At 37.4% G+C, this 23,518-nt stretch overlaps 1 protein-coding gene across 3 annotated transcripts in view; it reads right to left on the minus strand.

Annotated features, from left to right (window-relative positions):
- Nucleotides 1-2,999: 2,999 nt before the first annotated feature.
- The window catches only part of LOC148654765 (potassium voltage-gated channel subfamily A member 5), a 41,749-nt gene continuing 21,230 nt past the window's right edge, over nt 3,000-23,518 (minus strand). Inside the window, exons 2-4 of one of the 3 annotated variants that reach the window (XM_088644696.1) lie at nt 21,796-21,854; nt 20,352-20,459; nt 3,000-7,145 (exon numbers count right to left, since the gene is read on the minus strand). The gene's annotated coding sequence lies outside the window, so the exon portion shown is untranslated. The remainder of the gene's footprint in view (nt 7,146-20,351; nt 20,460-21,795; nt 21,855-23,518) is intronic. The other 2 variants (XM_088644695.1, XM_088644694.1) reach the window with 2 other exon arrangements.

Here is a 23,518-nt window from a genome sequence, read left to right on the forward strand (position 1 = left end):
CTCTGGCTTGCTTTCAGGACTTTGAATCCTCTTCTAAAACTCACATTTACACTGTACTATTTTAAATAGTACAGACTCAATTCTGTTTAATATGTCGTTCTCTTTTCAACATTTTTATTGTAAAGCACACAGAGATAATACATAATAAAATACATTATATAAACGTATAAATTATTCGTTATTTTGTAAGGTGCCAGTGTCAACAGTCCCTCTCATTCTGAATTGTTACAAAACCACAAGGGGGTGACAGCTGACCAATAAATCGACTAAAATTCGTGCACAGCTAATTTGGTCGTTTCGATAGATTTTAGCATGTTCAGTCAAGTGTTTGCTATTTAGTGGGGGTTTTTTTTGCGATTTGTGATGAGGTTTGTGGTAGTTATTCAATATGTAAAAGGAGAAAAAAATATTACTTATCATCTTCATCAATCTTTGATATGCTTGACTCAGTCGTTGCTTGCTAGTGGCATGCCGTCCCGGAAGAGTGTCTATATATATTGAGCCTCGAAATTCATACTGATAAGACATGTTAGGAAGGTGAACCAGTATTAAGAAGAACAGACCTGTTTCATTTGAATTTAGTTACTTCATTTAGTTTGCTGATGCCTTTATCCAAGAACAGTTTATTTCTATCTAATTCTAAGGTATAACAATGGGAATGGACCCCACAATTATTTCAATGTCCAAACCACTACTCCCACACTTTTTTTTTTTGGGGGGGGGGGGGGGACTACAGTAGGTTAACTAATCTGCCTGCAGCCTGAGATTGAAATAAAAACTTGTTTTTTTTAACTAGTATCATATAATTGTGTCGTCCCCCCCCCCCATATCTAATGCACATTTATTTTAGAAATAAAGACATATTTAGACATTTTATTTTAGATAAAATTAAATGTAATGTTCGTTTTATGCATTCACACTTTTATATTAACTTTATACTGTAAGTGTGTACTCATGAGAGGGAGGGCCTTAGTGTGTTGGAGAAAATCACTTAGAAGTATGAGATGGGTAAGGGAAGGAGCTGAGAGATGTATTTCAGGAATGTGTGCAGAAAAACTACAAAGTAACAAGCTGCAATTAGTAACTATCCATGCATAATTAAGTTAATTTAAATCTGTCAGTAGTGGACGATTAAAAAAAGCACATCACAGAAAATGTAAACACAAATATAGACAAATATTCATAGTAGGTTTTCTGTATGAATTGGCCACTCTGGGGAGAAAAAAATGTCATTCCAAAAAAACTGAAACTTCCCGGTTAACTTGTATGAACAGAACAACTGTTTGCTCAGGGACTACTGTCAAAGTATCCACTGTGCCCCCAGTCTGCACACAGGTGTTCAAGGAGTTTACTCCCCACCTCATTATACTTTCACCAGTCTGCCTGTTGGACCGAAGAGGACAACAGTAATGATAGCACTTACCCTGATGTCTTCATTGTGACACTGTCTTCTGTAACATCTATCAAGGGCAAAACAGTATTGACTGAGGAATAAAACTCTATTACTCTGCCATGATTCCAGATGACACAAGGGAGATTTTGTCTCAGCTATAAACGTTACTGATGAACAACCTCTAAGTGAGATCATGTCTAAGAACATTTCCATACAGTGAGCGAGTCACACTTATTCTACTGGTAGGGTTATTATTTTATCTTCATGTAAAAGATAGGCAGTTTCATTTTTATTGTGCATAATTACAACCAGGGTGCATGTCACGATCGTCATCCCTCCTCTAGAGGGTGCTCCGACCCTTTTTTGTATTTTAGTTTTATTATTACGTTCACTTGCCCCTTGTTCCTTGTGTATTATTAAAACCCCATGCCTCCGAAGCTCTGCGATCAGCATTGGAAGATGGACGCCAGAAGGCTTGCCTATTTTCTGGGATCGCGGGTAGCCCTAGAGCAGGTCTTATTCCGAGGCGTCCTGACCTTTTGGGTCTGGAGCTCGTGGCACCCGGCTCCGTTATGATTTTAACTTCCTAGTTCCCGATTCCTTGTCCCCGTTCCTGTTTTTGTTTGGCTGGATCTCCCGGCTATGAACTTTTGGACGGCTTCCTGGTTTCCCCCTTTCGGATTGTTTTGGACTGCGCCACGCCCCCGAGCACCGGAACACTGCTGTCACGCCCCCCTGTCAGTCATCCCGACCTGATCCTGTCGTGTTTTTCTGTTGCCCTCTCCAGTCTCTTCCGGATTTCACCGTCTGCATAGTGTCCGAAATACGCACTACACGGGAGTCAGGACCGGCTCCCATTACAGTGCAAGAGTTTTCTTCTTCTTCTATTATAATTCTTTTTTAGTCGTTTATTCACATTGTCATAGTTCCTGACAATATTAGTAAGTGCTAGATACATTTCCCATAAATTCATATTCCTATTTTTCATTAATTATTCATTACTTTTAGGGAAATTTTGCTTACGGTTAATGAAGGATTTTTAAACATTTTATAAATGCTATATTAAACAATACTTTACTGCCGATATCCAACTCTTAATGAACTGACCTGTTTATTTTGTGATGCACAATGATGTGGTTCTTCCACGGTAAACTACTTGTCTGTAGACTGAAAATAAAAATTAAATGTTTTCTAGTAATTTAATGGAAAAACAGGGAGTTGATTCTTCATTTAATATGAAATGAAAGTAAAGAAATACAGCAATATATGGTTTGAAGTCTTAAAGGCCTTCAGAACTCTCTTTGGAAAAAAACCCAAAGTAATATGATCACTAAGGGAAGTAAATGTATGTTTTAAGTCACACTACGCAGGAGCTACACAGGGATGTCTGAGAGAATAATCCTGATTTCTTAAGTTGTAATGATCAGGATAATGACAACTACATGCATACACAATGTTAGGAAGTTCAGATAATTGTTTTTTGAGGGAATATACAAAAACTGTAGTATGCTCAAATGTGTAGTGTCACATAATGCAAAGCTATAGCTTACAAACATACAGCACATCAACATTGATCCCTTATTCAAGCGAAATTTTCACACAAAAAAACCCAACAAAATATGTATTTTTTATTTTCTGGCAGTTTGCCACAGAAACACATTGTTTTACAGGGCAGATGATAACTGACAACACACAAGTTAGCTTTAAACAGTTTATCTTGTCTTTACAAATATCACTTACATAAACTGGGACTGAATCACTGCAGATTAACCAGCCTTTGCAAAAATATAATATAACTGTGCCAAAAAAGTAAATTAACACAATATAACACTGTCAGTTAACAACATCTTCAAATGAGTATACTGTAGTAAGTACAGTAGGCTACTAAAAAGGCAGTGCCAGTAACATGTGAAAAAGGGTTTGTAACCCTTTAAAGTTTGATGATATTGTTTTAAATATTACGTTTTAATAGTTTTAGTCTGATTATGCCAGATTTCCAAATTCTCAGAGATGCCCTATTTAAACTGAAATCAAATCAATGTTTTAAAGCTACATTTTATTCATGGGGACAAGAATGTAAGAGTTTGTAGTCTATTTTTTGTAGAAACTGAGAATCTTATTTCTTCATTCCCTGATTGTTGAGGAGTGAAATTATGAGAGTTGTGGAATAAATGTTGTAAATAAATCACATATTTAATAAAAACATCACATATTTAGGAGCCAAGCAAAATATTGTAATTCCAGTCATCTTTAGACTTTCCAGTCGTGTTTGAAAGGCTGGAAGGTTGTGTTAGTATGGATATTTGGTCTTGCACATGGTTTTATAGCAGAAAAAAGGATTCATATGATCAACACCCACACTCAATTTTGAGCACAAAGCGGTGAGGCCTTAGACAGTGCTGGAAGGGCAGGTGAGTTAAGCAATCAGAGAGTTCCCTTCACCACAGCCCCTGATTAGCCCACCAGCCTGTCTCTGGGAGGTGGAAGAACCTCCAAACAGAAATGTGCCCCAGACCAGAATCAACTTGAGGACTCTGCAGCTGAGAGGCAGTGACATTATTCACCACACCAATAACATGAATGTAGAATTAAAATGCTTTGGTTTTCCCCAAATGTGTTACATTTCAAAAGTTTTCAGCTGTTTTTATAGTGACTGGTTTTGGTCAGGAAATTAAGATCCAGCCTCTGATTTTGGCACAGATACACTTATTTTATAGTAATTAGTAGGCATGGTAGCAAAAGCACTATGTTTGTGAATGCCTTCAAGGAAGGACAGCGTTTAGTCCATATTGTATTAATATTCTTCTTTAAACATAAGTGAAATTCTTCTAAAAAATATAGCTTTACAACAAAAAACTGTATTCAATTTCTGGTTAATTCTAAGCACCTCTGTATTGAGACAGGCTTAATATGGAACTACTTGGGACTCTTTTACCACCATGCTAAATTTACAGTAGTTTCCTATTAAAAATAATAAAACATGGAAAATTTAATTGAAGGAATATTTCAGTTTGCAAATTTAAGTTCGAACTGGTAGTTAAACATTTTTTTGTGATTTCATAAAGTACCAGTCCCTGTTAACAATGAAGAAAAGTAAGTAGAGATGACAGCAAAACAGGAGAGCAGGCTTGTTTACTCTTAAGTGCACAGACACAATCCAGACCTGGAAGTATGGATTTTTGATGAACATACTCTTGGGATACAATGTACTATATGGAGTAAGGCTTGGAAACACATGCACAGTAAATGACTAAAGCAAAATGTAAGCCTCTTTTGAGGCTGGCCATTGTGGATGTTCCTCTGTGAAAATATGCCTACACAATCCTCAATAGCTGAATGCACTGTAGGCTTTAGAGTATAACCAGTGGTGAGCTTTGTCTTGCTTCCTTTTGTATGCTTTTTTTATACAACAAATTTTCTGTTTTTTGAAACTCTTATTTTTTTAACCTAAAATCTGTTTCCCAGATTGTAATTGAATGAATCAATTCAGTTCTCCAGTTTGGATATTTTAGTTTGATATGCCTGTATTCATGAAGAGTAATGTGAATGAAATACGAATGTTTATAAAGGAGTCAGGTGTGAGACGTTTTGGCTTATCCCACTTGAATGTGAATGTGGACTATACAGTATAACCAACAATGAGTTTTGTCTCCGCTGGTTGTGGCCTGTGAGGCAATATGGCTGGGACCCCCATACAGAGTGAAGAGTTAACCAAGGAGCAGCTGCAAATCTGGAGATGGACTGGATGAGAGATATATAAGAATATAAGGAAGAGAAAGGGGGTTATTATATCATTTATACATTTTTGGAAAGACATGTCATGGATGATTAGGAATTAGGAATACAGTAGCAGAGGTAAAGGAGAACTTGGTTTCTGTCAGCCTTTCTGAACTTTTGTTAAAAAAGCCATTTATGATGAAGTATTGATGGTCTCACTGGCTCTCTTCCATTCTCTCCGTACTGGAGACAGCACAATGTAACTGAGGATCAGTGCTAATTATGGCCTTGAATCCGGCCAGGCTGACAATTGATCATCGTGGAAAATGCTGGAAAGATTCAAAAGGGCTGACACTACACCAAATAATCCTTTACTGGCAAAAGGATCTAATACATTCCAGTTTTGTTTGTGTTGCAAATTGAATCTGTCTACCTCAAGTGGATAACATTAATTAATTAAAAAGCCAAACTATCAAACAATTCAGGACCGATTAATTTATTTTTGCTTCTTGCATGTTAATTAATTCATTGATTCATTACTAGAAATCTCTTGGCATTTGTTAATGTAAAGGGTGTTAAGTAAACCTCTGAGCCAGCAAAGCTATTGTTTTTTAAGGGTTTTGCCAGGTTTTGATATTAAATTTCAAGAGAGCATAAAAATAAAACATTTATCGACCGCTGTTTCACAGTAAGCTATATAGCGTGGATTTCACAAACACAGAGCTACAGCAGTTACTTTGAGCATGTTAATGGCACATTTGAAAATAATGTAATATACTACAGGTCCGTTTCCTGAGCCTATCATTTCCATAAACACACATACTGTATTGCTCTGCATTAGTACAACCAACGAGGGGGCAGACAGGCAGGACCCAGGGTAATTATACAGTGTTAAACGAATGTAAATGGAAAAACCTGAAGCAAAGTTTTCCACTGTAAAAAAACACTCCACAATATAAGCAAGGAGAAGGATCTGAAAGACTTCAGAGAGTAAACATGTAGCATCTTTCCACAGGGCAGGCTGAGCTGATCAACTGATACATACTGTAGAGTAATAAGACTAAAATTAATTCAGACAGCTGCACTGGTATCATTTGAGAAAGCCACAGTTTAGAACAGCCAGGCATCATAGGAAATATTCAGCTCTTAGTCCACAGCATGTCTTCCTGTGGCCATAAGGGCCAGAGGTGGTCAAAGCGGCGATTTCTCCTACTTCAGAAGCATCCCAAATTGCAGCAGGGTTCTAAGCACAGAGATGCATTTTCCTCATCAGGGCAAGTGTGAGTGAAGCAATTAGGCCATAAAATCAACATATTGTACTGGACACTAGGGAATCAAAACACATCCCGTAAAAACAGCAAAATAAAATGTAGTTTTAGCAAGAAGAACAGGGCATAAATTGAGATACAACACTGATGTATAGTTTTTGCTTGAAAAGTATCAGCTCCACATTTAGTACAGTACTTTACTTTTCAACCCCTTCTCCCCTTTTGGTAAACATATGAATCGTAAAATATACAGTATATTTTTTCAATTAAAATCAAACCTCATGACAAAAAAAGGTCAATCAAACGTTATGACAAAAGGTACAAATCCTTTATGTGAAGTATTTTAAAGAAATGTTCTTATTTTCTTAAGGATGACATAGATATTAGAATAACAGAGCACTACGAAATACAGAATAGAACTTCACCATTTGACCTCCTTATTGATATCAGCTGAAACTGCAGAAGCAGAGCTCAGTCACATGTAATGGGAGAGTTGGTCCACCAGTGGGTAAATGTAAAATAGGACTCCAAAAGTCAAAAAGGAGATATCGTCTTTCACACAGTAGGTGCACCTTTCCTGAATTATTCACTGCAGACTTCAACAAGAAATCACTATAAAAATATGTTCATTAATAAATACATTAAAGGCACAAATTTCCAAATACAATTGATATTTCTTTTATGTTTCATTGACAGCAAAAGCGTATTTCACAAGACAAGGGAGGGGTTTTCTGATAGATATGCCTAGAGGACCCACAGCCAGGACCCTGGAAAAAAAAAGAAAATATTTCAGTCAGAATAATCAACAAACATAGGTTCAGTTCAGTTTATTTGTCACATGCACAAGGGAAATGAAATGCTTATTTACATGTTCACTCCGATACAAAGACATTACGGACTTGCCAACCCAAAACAGCAAAATATTCCGTTATTTAAAATCAGTAAATACTGTATGTTCTGTGTGATGAAAGCCTGTTTCTGGCACTTTCTGTGGATGTCAGACCCCAGAATGTGGGTTTCCTCTTAAGCTGGTAAGCTTCTGTGGTTCTGCTGAAGTCTATAAAGGGGCTCAGTACTGTACTTGACATGCCCTGTGTTTGGCCAGAACACAGCAGGGTCATGATGTCAGGTGCCAGGTGGAGGAAGAAATCGTGCCGCCCGTGATTTCAGCTGCAGAATGTTTCATTCCCTGATACATCACCATGTGGCCAGTCTGCGGCTACATACTGTACATATCTAAAGAATTGGCACAAGCTGTGAAATGGTAAATATCAAGTGAAAAAAACTGCATTGTCATGGAGTTTACAGCGAAAGTTCGGGAGGGATGACAACAACCAAGCTCAATCAGACTGAGCTGTCAGGAATTAGCAATCTCTCCTGACATCCATTCCTCTCCCAAAACTCTATAAATACCTACGAGATCCCTATCTCTCTCTCTCGTGCATGTCTCTTGCATCCCACCTCCACCCCATCTCCACCTCTGCACCTGCCCCTTGGTCACCCTGCATGAGGGTCCTGGCCTCCTTGTCCTCAGCCAAGCGGGTTAAGCCAAAACTTTGCTCCATAATCCTTTCATGACGCTTCAATCTTTGGTGTCATCATTCCTAGTGAACTCCTCATTGTCCTATCAGCTACAGTTTCGTGTCATAAGGACATCAACAGTCTTTGGACATCTTTCCTTTCAGTTTGTGGAAGATACCTAACTGTACTGGAGTATTCGTCAGCATACAGTAGTTTAAAACGATGCGGCTTTGCATTAGAAGGTACTGTATAGTAATGTTTAATGACAATTATAACTAATAGGTTTTATAATTAACATCATTGTACAATATGTAATAGGTTTATTTCATTCTGAAAAGAGAAGAAAGAAAACACAACGTTTCGGCTGTGGAGCCAATATACTGTACTCTATTGATGAAGATTTGAAGTCTAACATCACAGATGATAAAAATCTTACTAGTACTGGTACTACCTTCTCTTTTCTTCTATGATTTAGTGGGATTGTTTTATGCTTGCTTGCTGCAAGTGAGCCTCTTTGCCAAAGTAAGTATTATAAATGAAACTGTATTCTCAACTAATGTACAGTATCTGGATCAAGTAAGGATTTTTGACTGACATACAGATCTGCTTATCGAAGAATTCCATAATTCACTTCTGCTGCTTTTAAAGCAGTGCACATTTGTTTTGGCTGTGTTTTTTTTGTATTTACAATAACAAAAAATTCTAAACAGAGAATTGTTTTTCTTCCACCTGACAGACGATTGTTTGGAATATATTTAGCCATTGACTACAGTGAGATGATGAGGTCAGTAATACTGCCAGTGATACACTTTCCAGAATGATCCTACTTGCATTGCAAGCTGATATAAATGCTGAAATGCATAACAAGGTTTCATTTAAAAAGGCTCTCAAAATTTCTGTCTGCTAAGTGCTGAATCAATATTGTATCTCCTTCATGAATGTTGTATATCACTAATGTCTGCTTGCAAAGACAATTTTCTGCCACTTCATCCTGGTTCTCTTAACAGTACCATTGTGCTGGAAAAATTTCATATAAGACATTTTAAGAAGTTATCACACAAACAATCATAATCTCCTTAATGACATTTATTAGTACACTGTGAACTAATCTCTACATATTTTGGCTGTGAAATCCAGGATCACATAATAAATTAGCTCCATATTTTAAATTACTAAATTAAAAAGGTGGCACCACTGCAATGTAATATTATGTTATTATTTAAGAAAAGGCTGTAGAGCTTTTTAAGGCTCAGCTGTTTCTGAATCCAGCACACTGCCAACTACTGGTGAATCTGATACAGCTATTAGATATTGTACCGCTACAATATTAGATGTCATGAAAGGTTACACAGTAACATATAATTAGAATATACTGTGCATGTGCAAAGGTGATAGAAGATTTCTACTGCAGTGATATACAGTAGGAAAAGGTGTTTCTGAGGAATTCACAAGATCTTTGGTTTATGTTTTGGGAGACATTATCCAAGACAACAGAAAAGTAGTGTTCTGTTTTTCCTCCCATGTATTTATTTTAGCTTTGTTTTTTTAAAGGTAAACTCACTCAAAGCATTCAACTATTTCAACCCCATAGTATCTATGAATCCCAACTCTTCATTTAAAGATACTTTATACTTAGTGATGTTCTGTATTGTTCACAGCACAAGCCCAGCCCAACACATTAGAGATCTCAATGGTGGCCAACCACCGTCAGAGATGTAGAAATATCAAGATATGAGTCAAATTCCTTCCACACTTTTTCCCAAGTATGTTGAGTTCATTTACACGAGAAAAGGAGTATAGAGTTATTACTTTTTACACCACTCTCACAATTACTGTATGTACAGTAGAATTGAAAGTTTTCTTATATAGTGTGTACGGTAGCATTTTTCTTTCAGCCAATCAGCCTGCTTGTTAGATTCACTACACTCCCTATCTTCCAAGCACCTTGCAGTCTCACACCTGAAATAAAACACGTGGACACTCCCTCGAAGGAAACATGAAAAGGGCCAGTGAGCATTTTTCATGCGGCTTGAGAAACCTTACAATATTAAAAAAAAAAACCCACGGACTGCAGTCACCTGTAGAAGAAAGCATGATTGACTTGCCACTGCAGTACTGACTGTAGATTCTACCACAACCTGTAGCATAAACCAAAGGGGGATGGTTTAGTGCAACAACAAATAGTGTTTCAACATTGACGCTGTAGAACCAGACCTGATGGGGTTTTTTATGTTTTTGAGTTTCCAATTTGGTGTTTTTTTCCAATCACTTTTTCCTTTTTCCCTCATCTCTTTTGGATGAGGCCAGCTTAATATTTAATGACCTTGGGCTCATTCCTGACCCGAAACTGTGAACTGTACAGTATGTGACATTTCAGGAATAACTGAAGGACGGGGAAAACCTTATTAGAAATAAAAATATTTTGTATGGTTCTAATGCATATGCAATGACCGCTTCTAACTATGTGTTCAGAGCAATAACTGAGTGTGACCAGACACAATGTGAAATATTTTAATTGAGGAGGTAACATTGTGATGGTGCATAAATAGTTCCTACTGTTCCCCTACTACTAGTTCCACCTGCTACCAAGAGATACAGTATCAGTGCTTTTGTAGGTTTTAATCTAATGCTCCAATGTAAAGAGTGAAATACATCAGGACTTTCCATGGTTTAAAAGTTTTCAGAAGCACACACTGTTCATTACCTCTGTGCAAATAATGTTGGCAATATTGATATCAGCATTCTGACAGCTCCACCATTGCCAGACACTGGCTGGATCCATTTAGGCTTTCCTGGCCATCGAATGTGCTGAGTAAGTGACAGTTTGTTTTATAGAGTGAGCTTACTCTTCTCTGGGAATCTGCAGCAGTCATCATTACCGAGTCTGAAACAATGCTCCCTCTCATACTTGACACAGATTCTCCCTTACTCTCATTTTAAAAGTGACTGAAGACAGAGGCAGCAAAAATGCTTTTTATACCAGTCCCGCAGAATAAGGGCCAGTCTAACTCACTAAAACAGCTTTCGTGCTCACATTCAAGCCAACAGGTGAACTTTGCCAAATTTGATTATTTTTTCCAATCACTTTTGCCTCTTTTTTTTCCTTCATCCCTTTTGGATGAGGTCAGCTTAATATTTAATAATCTTGTACTTGCAGTGAATTAATAATAAATTGATACCATATTAAAAAAGGCGGTTGTTCCTTGTTTAATAAAATATTCACACTGATGTATCTTTCTTGTATGTAACAGGCTTGCAGGGCTGAATGAGTGAAAGGCAATTCAAAGGCTTATTTTTAAGATCAGCATGGACTACCTACTGAAATAATGATGACATAAATATTAAATGTATTGATGATAATAAATACTAATGTAAGACAGGCTTGCAGGTCTGTTGCTGAGGGTTTTAAAGGAGATTCCAGGATTATGTACAATTGGTTTCAATATGTGCTTGTGTAAAACCTAGAAATCTAATGAATGATTTAATTTGTTTTAACTGGACTGTGACAACATAAGCCATTCACAATGTTTTAAATGCAATGCAATGCACTATTCTGGGAAGACACAATCATGGTGTATTTAGGAGAACCCTGTGATTTATGCAGCATTTGTTTTGTATTCAGTTATATGCACTTGTACATGAACTGCTTCTTGTAATATATGCAAAATACAGAGATGCAGAATTAAGGTGCTAATGCACATGAAGACTTTGACAGACATGCAGAAGAAAAATATATTTTCAGTTTTCTGACCCATCCTTTCCTGACATTTGGTTGCTGTTGTTAGTGACTCACCTAACATCTGTACCAGCACATCTTAAGTCTTAAAGCTTCTCTGATTATTGCATCCATCTGTGACACTAAGAATAATTTGTACCCAAACATTTCAGAAAAATCAGTTAGATATCGAAAAAAAACTTGTTATACTATACTTTAAATAGTTAATATTCATGTATTATTATGATCTGTCGCAGGTTATCTACAGAGCATCAAAAGAAACCAATCACTTATAACTGCTGCACATTCAAAAGTTTTTGGTTAAATGACAAAACTTTGCATGAATATTGTCTTGAACACGCATAACATTGGTTAATTAATTATGTGAATTAACATTTATCATCACCAGGGTTGGTCAGCAGAGGGTCCTGTGTCAAAGTCACAGCCAAGTAATGTGTTACCTCTTTGGAAGTGGTACTGTACTGTATATGAGGCACACTGCCACATTCCTCTCGTACAGCCTGGATAAGCATGTGAACTCTCGGATTGCCCCAGCTCATCCCTGGGAACAGCAGGCAAACTGAACTGGGAACAGTGGTTAGTGTCCCAGACTTGCAAACTGAAGGTTGTGGGTTCAAACCCCAGGTGAGACTCTGCTGTGTCTTGAGCAAGAAACTTTGTCTGGATTGTTCCAGTAAATCACCCGGCCGTATAAACGGTTGACTTGGAAATGTGTCGGGCAACTAAATTCGTAGTAGCTAGTATTAGCGGTAATGGGGATGTGGAGCATGCTCGGCGTAGCCAGCACACTTTCAGTTGGGACAATATTTGGTTTTGCCCGAGAGTGTGTATGATCCTGCTGGAATGTTGTCATGTCAGAATGAACCCACGGGAAGGGCACTAAGTGAGGACCCAGGCCTTGATCAATACAGTGCCATCAACCTCTACAAGCAGAGCAAGAAGACATTCTTGAAGAAGACCATCACTCTGCGAAGATGATGTGTTGGTCTCGAAGATGTGACTCGCGGACTTCCGGATCAATACCTGCCATTGATAGACTGTGTTTGGCTATCCTTTTATTTGCTAGGATAGAAACTGCTGACTGCGCACACCCCAGATGGCAAGCAACAGAGTCATGAAGCACAAAGACATGGATCTGTTGATATACAGGGCATTTTGGTCCCATTCTGAGTTTTTCATTCTTTATTTTCAACAGGGTTAAATGCAAAAGGTTTTATCACCTCATCCCCTGCACTAACTCAACTCTCTCCTGAATGGGATGATGTCATGCTTACGCAACAGTCAAACCCATTCAAGTGTATCATGGTCAGACACAAATGATCAATTAATCAAAATGATGCCAAAAACATTTAATCAATATCTAAAATCCATATACTTTATTTCCTAAACACATAGAGTGATAAATGTATTTTGATGCTTATTATATCTTGATTCGTCTTGATGTTTGTGTATTAATAATATATACTGTATATAGTATGAAAATTCAGTTAGAAGTGAAAGTGAAGACAGAAGATCTATGAGCCAATTGAAATGCCAGTGCAACCAAATATAGATAAATTCTTGCACCCAGAATCATATACAATACAGTTTCTCTCCTACAACACAAATTGATGTGTCCAAATGTCCAGTCCACTCCAACACACACTAGGCGGCAACATACAGGAGAACCAGTTTATTCAGAAAATCTTAAAACAGGTTCAGATTCAAGCCTTGGAGGATTTCTTTATCCTGGTGTTTGTTCAACCAACATTCTCAGTTACGTAGCTGGTCTAATAATTTAATTAGGTGCACCACTGGTGTTTTATAGGTAACTGTACCTTTGGTGAAGTGAATATGTTGTTCAAACATCAGTAAAGACATATACATAGCATATATGTCTAATTTTAAAAAATATATAATAATTGTTAATTGACTAGTCATGTTAGAATAAAACCCAGAAGATATATGGCCCATTAGGAGGTCAGTGAGTCTTAAATTGTTATGACCACAAATAAGGCTCTTGCTTTACATTAAGGATTATGTTATAATTATTTTTTGTACATATACTGTGTTGCAATTTAAAACTCAATAAGTTCTAGTAAAGTAATTGGGCTTATGAATATCTTATAAGTAAAATCTACAAAAACATTCAGTGTACAACATTTTAGTTGATGAGCACTGAATATATAAGGAATGCATGAGGCCTGAAAAAAGCCAATTTCTTCCAGTTACCTCTAGCATTATCTCCACCAGTAAGCTACTGTATGCAACTAGGTGTGGAATGCTATGGTTGAAATTGTACATACTGTACATTGGCCAAGACCACTTAGTAGGATACTGGTATCCCCAAAATGGCCCTGTGCAGTACGATTAATATAGTATAACAGGGAGCCCTAAGCAGTGATGTGCAGTTGGTTGAGTGACTTAAGAGTAGAACTGGAATTAGGTTACTCATGATTCAAGCAGGGTTATTCCTATAATGACAATATATTCGCTTTGTGTATTTTAATTTTACTTGAACCGAGTCTTATTAGTTTACAGACAAAACACTAAAATACACACAGAACTTAGGCCTCTCACGACTGTATTAAGTCCCATGGGGAAACAAAACACACACTGTAAGTTTTAATCCCAGGGCTCATTGGACTTCATGGCAAACATTGACTGCTGTGACTAGTTTAGTACCTGCGATAACACCTGTAGTAATGTGCCTTCACCTCAATGGGCCATAGCCCTCCTGTAGGGCAGCACATCAAATCAGTGACTCTGCAGGTGAGAATGTTTCTGGAACATATCTGCTTGTTTCCAGCCATTGTGGAAGATTGATGCATTGGGTAGCGTGACATGAAACATCACACATGCTGTACAGTACTGTATGTCAATCCCCAGACTGCTGAAAATCCAGAATGTTTTCTGGTTTTATTTTTTATAAAGATTTAACAAAAAATACAAAACTTGTTAAAGAAGTAATCATTAAAGACTTTTGAAAAAAAAAACAGATTTAGAAAGGGCAGCTACCAAAGTGTCAAATGCACGTCTTTACCATTTCAAAGGACACACTAACTACTTTTCTTTAACCTAACAAGCTCTGTGAGGAATTCGTATATACACAACCATACCAATTATTAATTCAAAGAGAAAATGGTCAATCCAAACCACTACTCACTTATACTTATCAGTTACTCCTGCAGCATGTACCAGGTAAAACTATAAACTGAAGTCTTTGACACTGTGTTGTGGCACTCTCTAATGGCAGTCCTTTCATGATAAATCCACTTTCTACACTGTGTAATGATACATGCTTTAAGTGGTAAGTACTCAAAACATGCAATTTGGTGTTGGTTAGTTTTGAGTGTTTGGCTTTTTTCTATCAGATTCATGTCAAAGTAATTGTACACAGAAATAGAGAATTACCCTAAGGTCCAATACTTCTACAGCGTTTTAAGGGACTCTAAGGGAGGATCTGTTCTTAGTCACAGGATTTTGTTCTATTTTGACCTTATTCTAAAGCCTGTAATAATATAGTAGGGCTACCTTAGACTTTAGCTGTGTAGACAGTGGTGCTGCAGAAGAAGGGTCTGAGAACTTCACACTGCACAGGGACATAAGCCAACAGTGACTGGACAGCAAGGCTCCAACTGAGAAAGACTTTCTTAGCAGTCTTTCGACGCAAGGCAGTGACAAATAGAGCCATAATATTGCAGACAATCTTTGCTTTGTACCCGAAAATGGAGTGTCCAAAGTTCAAAAGAAATACACTGCATATACCGTGCTCTGCTCTACCATCAGAAACAAAAGACTTGTAGAGCAAAACACAAAATCCCAGTACATAAAATGCACCTAGCCCTAAATTCTTTTTTTGGCTCATTTAACACTCTTTAAAAGAGTGTATATGCTGTATATATGTAACACGTGTACTGTATATGTTACATTTTCCATATTTAAAATGCACAAAAGTCAGTTCTTTGTCTTGCTAATCAGAAGTTCAGCAGTGGAGCAGACTGGAATGGCTTCAAGTTGAGTATCTTTACTAAGGAATATAGAGACATCAGAGCAGGGGTTACTGGTCCTGGAGAACTGCACACCAGCTAGTTTTCATTCCAGTTGAGCTGAATTACATAACTGAATCCTTAACTGAACTAACAAGACCCTTGATGGGAATATTATTTATGTTCTACTCCAAAACTATTAACATATTAACATTTTTTATTCACTTATAAAATCCAATAGTTAAAAGGCAATTGTCAACATGTCTAAGAGCTGAAAATTAAAACTGTCATACAGTTCAAATTAATTTAAAGTTTCATTACCTTTCAATATAGTAGAAAAGACAGTAGGATGTTACCCTGCTTGAAATTGCCTGCTTCCCTCATTTTGACAGCGCATAAGAAACATGCAGAAATGTTTTCAGGAAAAAAATACGAACAAAAATCATAATACTGTACTTTTTGTTCTTTAATTCTTTAAAAAAATGCTCAAAATGGTTAAAAAAATCTGTTGTCATGAAATTAAACGGATGATGGTGAAAATGAATGTCTGAAACTGTAGACTTCATCACAAAAGTTTGTTTACTCAATATAAACTTCCTAAATATATTTAGAATTGCTGTAACTTGACTTCAAGTGAATTGCATTTGTTTGTTTGGAGAAGAATTTGACAGAACTTGATCTTACTAGTTACTTACGTAGCTTGTATCCAGTAGATGGCACTAGTACTCCACATTTACACCCACATCACAGCTGTACTTGCTAGGATATTGCTTGCTGTTTGCATGTAGGTCACTCAACTATCATTTCTATTAGATTTTTTAGTTCAATTTCCTACATCAGTAGAGTGCCAAAATGGTGACAAAATATGCAAATTTAAACAAGAATCAATTACTTAATTAAACATTAAAAAACAAATGCAGTACAGTATAATTACAAAATAATGCTTCTGAACAAAATCTCTGAGGAATTAGAGCAGTGGGATACCTTAGATTCATTGTATTTAATCTCTGGGAGTTAATTTGCACAGTAATATGGAGCCTTCCTGTTTCACAGTGCTCTGAATACCAGGGTACCAGGGCTCTAGAGCTCCCAATGAAAATTTGTGATTTTGTCCTGTTGTCACATTTTGAAAGTATTGCTGGTCTAAAAAGAAAATGTATCACATCTTGGCACAAACTTTACAAAGAATCTGTTAAATTTTCAGTAAGTGTTCAGATAATTACTACATTTTCCTAAGTTAACAGAAGCATGGAGTTGATTCTGTGGCAAATGTATGGAAAATGTATTATTTCTGTGGTATTTAATACTATTCAGATCATTTAAAACAATAATTACACCTGCCTAAAACTGATATTTATAGCAGAACACGTAAGTCACCAAAAACAAATTAAAAAATAAGAAAACAAATAATGGTTGACATAATTCAGTAAAAAATGGTTGCATACAGTGCCTAGCAAAAGTATTTAGATATTTTTTGTTTGTTCCTTGTTTTTGCAAAGCTTGCAGTCATGATGCTTTGAAGTAGCCATCAATATTTGTTATGTACATAAATAAAGATGTAAGATTCAACAAAGAAAGTAACAATCAGTGATAAGTATGCAGGAGAAGTACAAAACAGATCAGATATAGAAACATTTAAAGTCTCCCTGAGAATCTTGAAATCGATCATTAAGAATTGAAATGCAGACACTGCCTAGAGATCAGGATGTTCCTCTAAACTGAGTGGTCGGGGAAGGAGAAAACGTGTTATGGATGCCAAATGAGGCCAATTTTGACTTTGAGGGCTCAGAGGCTGAGATGAGGGAAAATGTCCACATAAATAAAACGTCAAACATCCCACACTAAAAAAATGTGGCAGAAGCTTTTGTCGTCAGACAAGACAAAATTGGAACATTGAAGCCTAAATCCAAAGTGCAACATATTTCATCACTCAATCATCACCGCATCTACTGTCAAGCACGGTGCTGGCAGCATCGTGTTATAGTCCCGCTTCTGCTCAGCAGGGACTGGGAAGCTTGTCAAGACTGATGGGAACTTAGCTGGACCAAAGTACTGGCAAATCTTAAAGGACGACCTGCTTTAGCCCTAAAACTAGGACGATATTTTCCTTGCAGCAGAACAATAAGCCAAAGCACAAGGCTCCAGCTCCAGCTCCCCTGATACCCTGAACTGGAAGAAGCAGTTAAAAAATTGATGGAGGGATGGTCATTTTACTCCGAAGTTTTCACTTTGAACATTCAGGTTTTCAGTAAAACATTAAGTTTAAAAAATGGGTATGCACTCTTCTGTAGTTTTAATACAGATTTGTTACATGGAACACCATAGCAAAGGTCTGAACACTTTTGTGAGGCACTGTACAGTATATGAAAATATAATGTTGAATTTGATCAATCAGCACAAGAAAAACACTACAACATCTGAAAACAACTGCAGTTACCAACGTACATAGCACACTGAAATCCAAGGAAGGTGCTGCAGCATTACAAATGGACACATTTCAGTGTTATGTAATCTACATTGTAAATATACAGACCAAGTATTGGGCTGTTTCTCTGTACAAAACAGCGACATTTACATTTAATCACAAGCACTGCAGTATTTTCCTCTCAATTGTTTTTTTTTAGAATGGCGGTTTAAAAAAGGCTTTACTGACAAAATCTGCATTTCAGTTTGAAGTCGGGAGGGGCTGGCTGCTTCAGGATTTTTTTTGCGTTTTGACATGGCAGAATTGGGTGTTGCTGGAATATATCTGCTTCCAATTGTAATTCCTACCTTTGTCTTTATAAATATTCCTCATATCTATATTAGGACAATATTGCTTTGTTTGGCCTCTCGGTTTACCTCTCAGCAATAGACATTTCTCAGGGGATATTTTTAGATTTCATGTAGCATCCATTTAATGATGCTAAAGCAGATTAATTCCTGCTTAACACTATGTAACCAGTCATGTCATGTTGTTTATATTCCAGTATTCTCAGCGACATTGGGAGAGGCTGTCTGCCCTTCTGCTGTTCTTCAAAACCTCGATTTATCTACTTACTTTTGGACAGTTATAAGTCAGGAATGACTCCATAAATCCTGTGGATAAGGGCCCTGTGGCAAGTTGAAGCTGAATCCAATGGAAATTCCCCTGGCGTTTATCTGATGGGCAACTGATTAACCAGCTCGCTGAGGTGGAGAGTGCCATTCTTCACTGGTCAGCTACTCAGTCACTGACCCACCAAGGACCAGGCTTTGGATAAACAGGACCCATGGGAGCAGCCATTTTCATTCACTGCCATCTCAGATGCTTTTATGAGCTGGCATGTTTTCCGAAGAAAGCTTTTCATGGAGCAATTTAAAGTTACCTCTTTTGCAACATATTAACATACAATGCTGATTCAAAGGCTAGAGGTAAAGCTTAGCTCACAACAGTGTGAAATGTGTGGCTTGTGGCTGACTCTTGCCCTAAACAACTGTGATCTCATTTACTAGTTATTAGTCTATTAATAATTATCTCTGCTCTCATTCTGTTAGTTGGCTTTCTATTTAAATGGTATAAAAATAATAATTTCTGACAGGGGGAAATGTACAGGGTATATAAGCGGTGCATAAACCACTGATCAAACTGTAACAGTGTGGGGATGCTTCCTCAGTTTTGTCTTGCTCATTTATTTCTGAGACTTCTTTTAGAAGACATTCTTTGTTGGAATAGTTAACTTTAAGGTAAATAGGGTTGCTGGCATAGTAAACATGAAGGTAAATAGGTTGAGGAAAAAAACTATTTACATTTTCTAAAGAGGTATACAAGAGAGACTATCATTTTAAAGGGTACCTCAGTGAGCCATGTTTCAGGGCACATAAAGTATTGCATGCAATAACGAAAAGCAGATTTATACACCAGGATAAAAGTGCAAGTGTCTCCTGACATACAGTAATTCAAGCTGCATGCTTATGAACCTGGAAACAAAATGTAGTGCTTTGGTGATGGTCCTGTTTCTTGGGTTTAGATGCGTAAGTTTATCATTTTGAAGCAAAAGAATGATAAAGCACAATTTTGTACATTTTGCACCTTTGCATTTTTCTAAACTAAAGTGGCTGGATTTTAATCAATTCCTCTAAGCCCATTCTCACTAGGGATGTAAAGATGTGAAGACCATTCTATTTGGTTTATAGCCTTTTAATAACGTAATAACTGATTTTTCTTCCAATCACAGGAGCACAACAATAGAAATATGTAAAATGTTTGGGACCTACATTGTCTGCTCACTGTTTAGGTTTAGAAAAGGGTTCATAGAAGACTGGCTGGTTTTGAATGCATTGTGATACACTGAAAGGTTATTAGAGCTGAATCTCTTCAGATCACTAGACATGTGGTACAAGAATACAAGATTCTGAAGGGTAGTGGCAAAGTCAACCCAATGAATGTGAGACAACGAAGACAGACCAACATTCTAAAGCACTGCAACCACTGAGTAAAAACTGAGAATGAAGCATTAAGAAACGTAAAGCTTTCTTAGGACATTGAGTGAAACTTTATCCACAGTACAGCAGAAGCGTTTGGTCTGTCCCTCAAGGTTGCATTCAGCCTTCGCCTCAGTGAACGCTGCTCAGTTTGTTCGTTTCAGTAACGTGAGCAATTCCCATCTGTTCCCCCCCCATCAGCTTACAGCTAACCCAGCCAAACTCTAACTCCCTGTGACATTAAAGCCACCGCCCAGCTTGGAGTAGCCAGAAATGTTGTCGGGCTTGTCCCTGCCATTCCTCACCACCATCTTGGCCTGTTATTGCCTCCATATAGCAGTTCTTATGACATCATGTCTTCTCTGACAGAGGCTGGATTCAAGCAGAACAGAGCAAACCGCCTGGAGGAATGTCTGGATTGTAGAAAAGTACTAAAATCAATTTTCTTCCAAAGGAATAAGGCAGACAAATCTACGGGAGGTTTTAACCAGATTTAAGACAGATCCATAAGTTCTAAACCACCTCCTGTTTTGCTTCAGTTTTTACATTAGATACGCTGGATTATATAAATATTTTAAGGTTAAGTCATAAGAAGAAATGCAATTAAATCAGTCTTCCCATGCGCAACTAACACTGCATTTGAAATTCAATTTGCATGGCATCGCCCATGGGAGGAAAGGGTTATGTGACACCGAGGTGCTCCTTCACTTGTTTATAATGCAGCCAGAAATAGGACTTTCCCCTCACAGTTCTAAAATTAGTGCATGCATCATAAATTAAATCTTATCTCCTCATCTTCTGGAACAGGCTGAATTAACACAGCAAACAAACACATTCACACACTGTACAGAATACTGGCACTCAAACCCAGAGAGCAAAAAAAAAAGATGCTGTTAGCACAGCCTGAACCAGCTCAGGTAATAGCAAGATTGTTGGAAAATGACCACTGTTTTCGTTTTTTTCAAAGAGCCAAGCAAAAACAAAGGGTATTCAGATAGCCCTAATGCTATCATGGAAAAAAACTCAAATTGCATTCTGATCCTTTTGTTTGTTCCATGTATTATCACAAAATGAAGCTTTGATCTAAAAACTAAGACTCATTCTTTCATTTCTGCAATAATTTGTTCTTTTTATAATCTGTTTCTGGTCTTAATTCATGCCTGTTTCCGGTTTAATGATTTTTTTCCCCTGCAATCCTAGGCTTCTTCTATTAAAGAAGCACAAGCACTGTTGTGATGCTGAAATAAAGTCAGGAAATGATTTTGGCAATACTATGTTATGTATCATGTAAAGACACTATTTTGACACTATTTTGAATTTTGATTTGTTGCCATTTAAATTCGGGTATTTACATTTAAACCTAACCTCTCTTTCTTACGTTTTATCTTGTTTTTAATGTGAAAATTGCAGACTTACTGTAAGTCGAAATCTGTAAAAATCCTTTTTTCCAGGTCTGAGTTCCAGCTAACAAAGCTTGGAACGCACAGGTAAATCAGGCCACATTTTCAGCCACGTTTTTTCCCCAACACAACAGGGAACACTTTGGCCAAAACCTTGATGTGTGACCTCCAAAAATAGTTTTTTTTCATCTCCAAAATTATGTAAAGTGGAAATAGCAATTTGACTTCCACTTCCACCATTTTGTGTAATGGAACAAGCCCTAAGGGGCTATCTTCTACATGCATTCCCCTGTATATTCCCTGAACATGCTGAGAGAGAACAGGTGCAGTAAGAAATCTCCTTTCATACCTTGTTATCAGTACCGTTTCACTTTGCTGCCAGTCTTGGAGTGGCTGAAGGTAAAGCTCCTGAAATATGTTAAAACAGAAAAGGACTGTGAGGCTGTGACCATCTTCCTTTGAAATGCGAACTGTAATTTGCAAATTGACAAATAACATAATTGTCGAATTTAAATGAGAGTTTGGGCATCACCACGACATATCTACTACTGTCTTTTCCCTGACATGAGTAGGCCTTAACCACAGTGGATTAACACGATGGAAGGAGACACCCTTGTCATTTGTGCTTAATTGTTAATCTGATCAGTTCTTAGCAGGACTGACGGCATTCACATTTATCTGTAATAATAAAGCAGTTGTCTTTACTTGGGCAAAGGCACTCAGATGCTGACAACTACATCTGTCAGCTTTCGTTCTCTCTTCACTATCCATTCTGAGATCATTTTAGACTTATTCTAACTTCCAGGATTTTTAATGTACAGTACCTTGTGAAGGTACTCCAATGCTGTCCCAGTTTATGAAAGTACAAAATTACTTTGACAGGTCACACAATTATTTGAATAGCCCCGTGTGCAATAATAATGGTCCATTTAAATACACCTGTCTCTATAATGTTCCCCAGTCACTCAACTGGGACATCGTTGTGCCCAAATTAAATTGCCCCCCTGGTGATGAATTAAGTATTTTTATTTGAATTGAAATGGGACATCATTGGGAGGGGATGAATACTTTTACAAGGTACTGTATATTTCTTGAATTGGTTAACTGCTGTGTCCAGTAAATTCTTCAGAAATACAGTTATACACAATCCATTGCTTATAAAAGTCGAATGGAAGATATTTATGTTTGCAATAAGCAGCAATGGGTGGCGCAGTGTTGCAGTGCTTAGCATTGCTGCCTCGCAGAGCTGTGGCCCTGGGTTTAATTCCAGTCCTGGGGTGCTGTCTGCATGCAATTTGTATATTCTACCTGTGTTCATGCAGGTTTTCTCCAGGTGCTCTGGTTTTCTCCTATACTCCAAAAACATACTGGTAGGTTAATTGGCTTCTGGGAAAATTGGCGCTGCTGTGAGTCTGTGTGCCTGCGTCTGTGTCTGCCCTGCGATGGACTGGCGTCCCGTCCAGGGTGTATCCTGACTTGAGCCCCCCTGACCTTGAGTTGGAAGAAGAGGTTAGAAAATAAATGGATGGATGCGCAACAAGATAAATTTACTCCCCATGGAAAACTGCTTTACAGTATATCAACAGAGAATGGTGCTCAATGTATAACACATTGAAAATCTGTACACAGACCCAAGGCTAAAAGACTGAATCCTTTCAGTCTTGAATAGGGAAGATTACACTGATTCAAATTCTTTAAAAGCACTGACAAAGTCAACCCATTTGATATCTTCAGATTCAAATTTTAAACCGTGAACCACGAACCACAGGATACAAGTGGAACCTATGTACTGTAGAAGAGCAAGAAGCACAGAGGTCCAGTGGTCTACTGGATCCTCAGATCATGTATTAGAAGCTTAGCAAGCTAGATGTGCTGAAGAAAATGCACTGCAAGAGACAGATGGGCCAAATACAATACAAAACAATTGTATTCTTCTGTAGTTCTCTGCATGCCTCAGCATCCCAGAATGATTTGACAGAAATAACAGATATATAAGCAAAAACAAATCCAGTTATAATTCATTACTGAAAGCACATCTAAAAGATACATTTTTTGGTTTGCTTTTAAAACAA

The sequence above is a fragment of the Lepisosteus platostomus genome, chromosome 9, assembly GCF_059453375.1.
Source record: "Lepisosteus platostomus isolate fLepPlt1 chromosome 9, fLepPlt1.hap1, whole genome shotgun sequence".
Classification (NCBI taxonomy): Eukaryota; Metazoa; Chordata; class Actinopteri; order Semionotiformes; family Lepisosteidae; genus Lepisosteus; species Lepisosteus platostomus.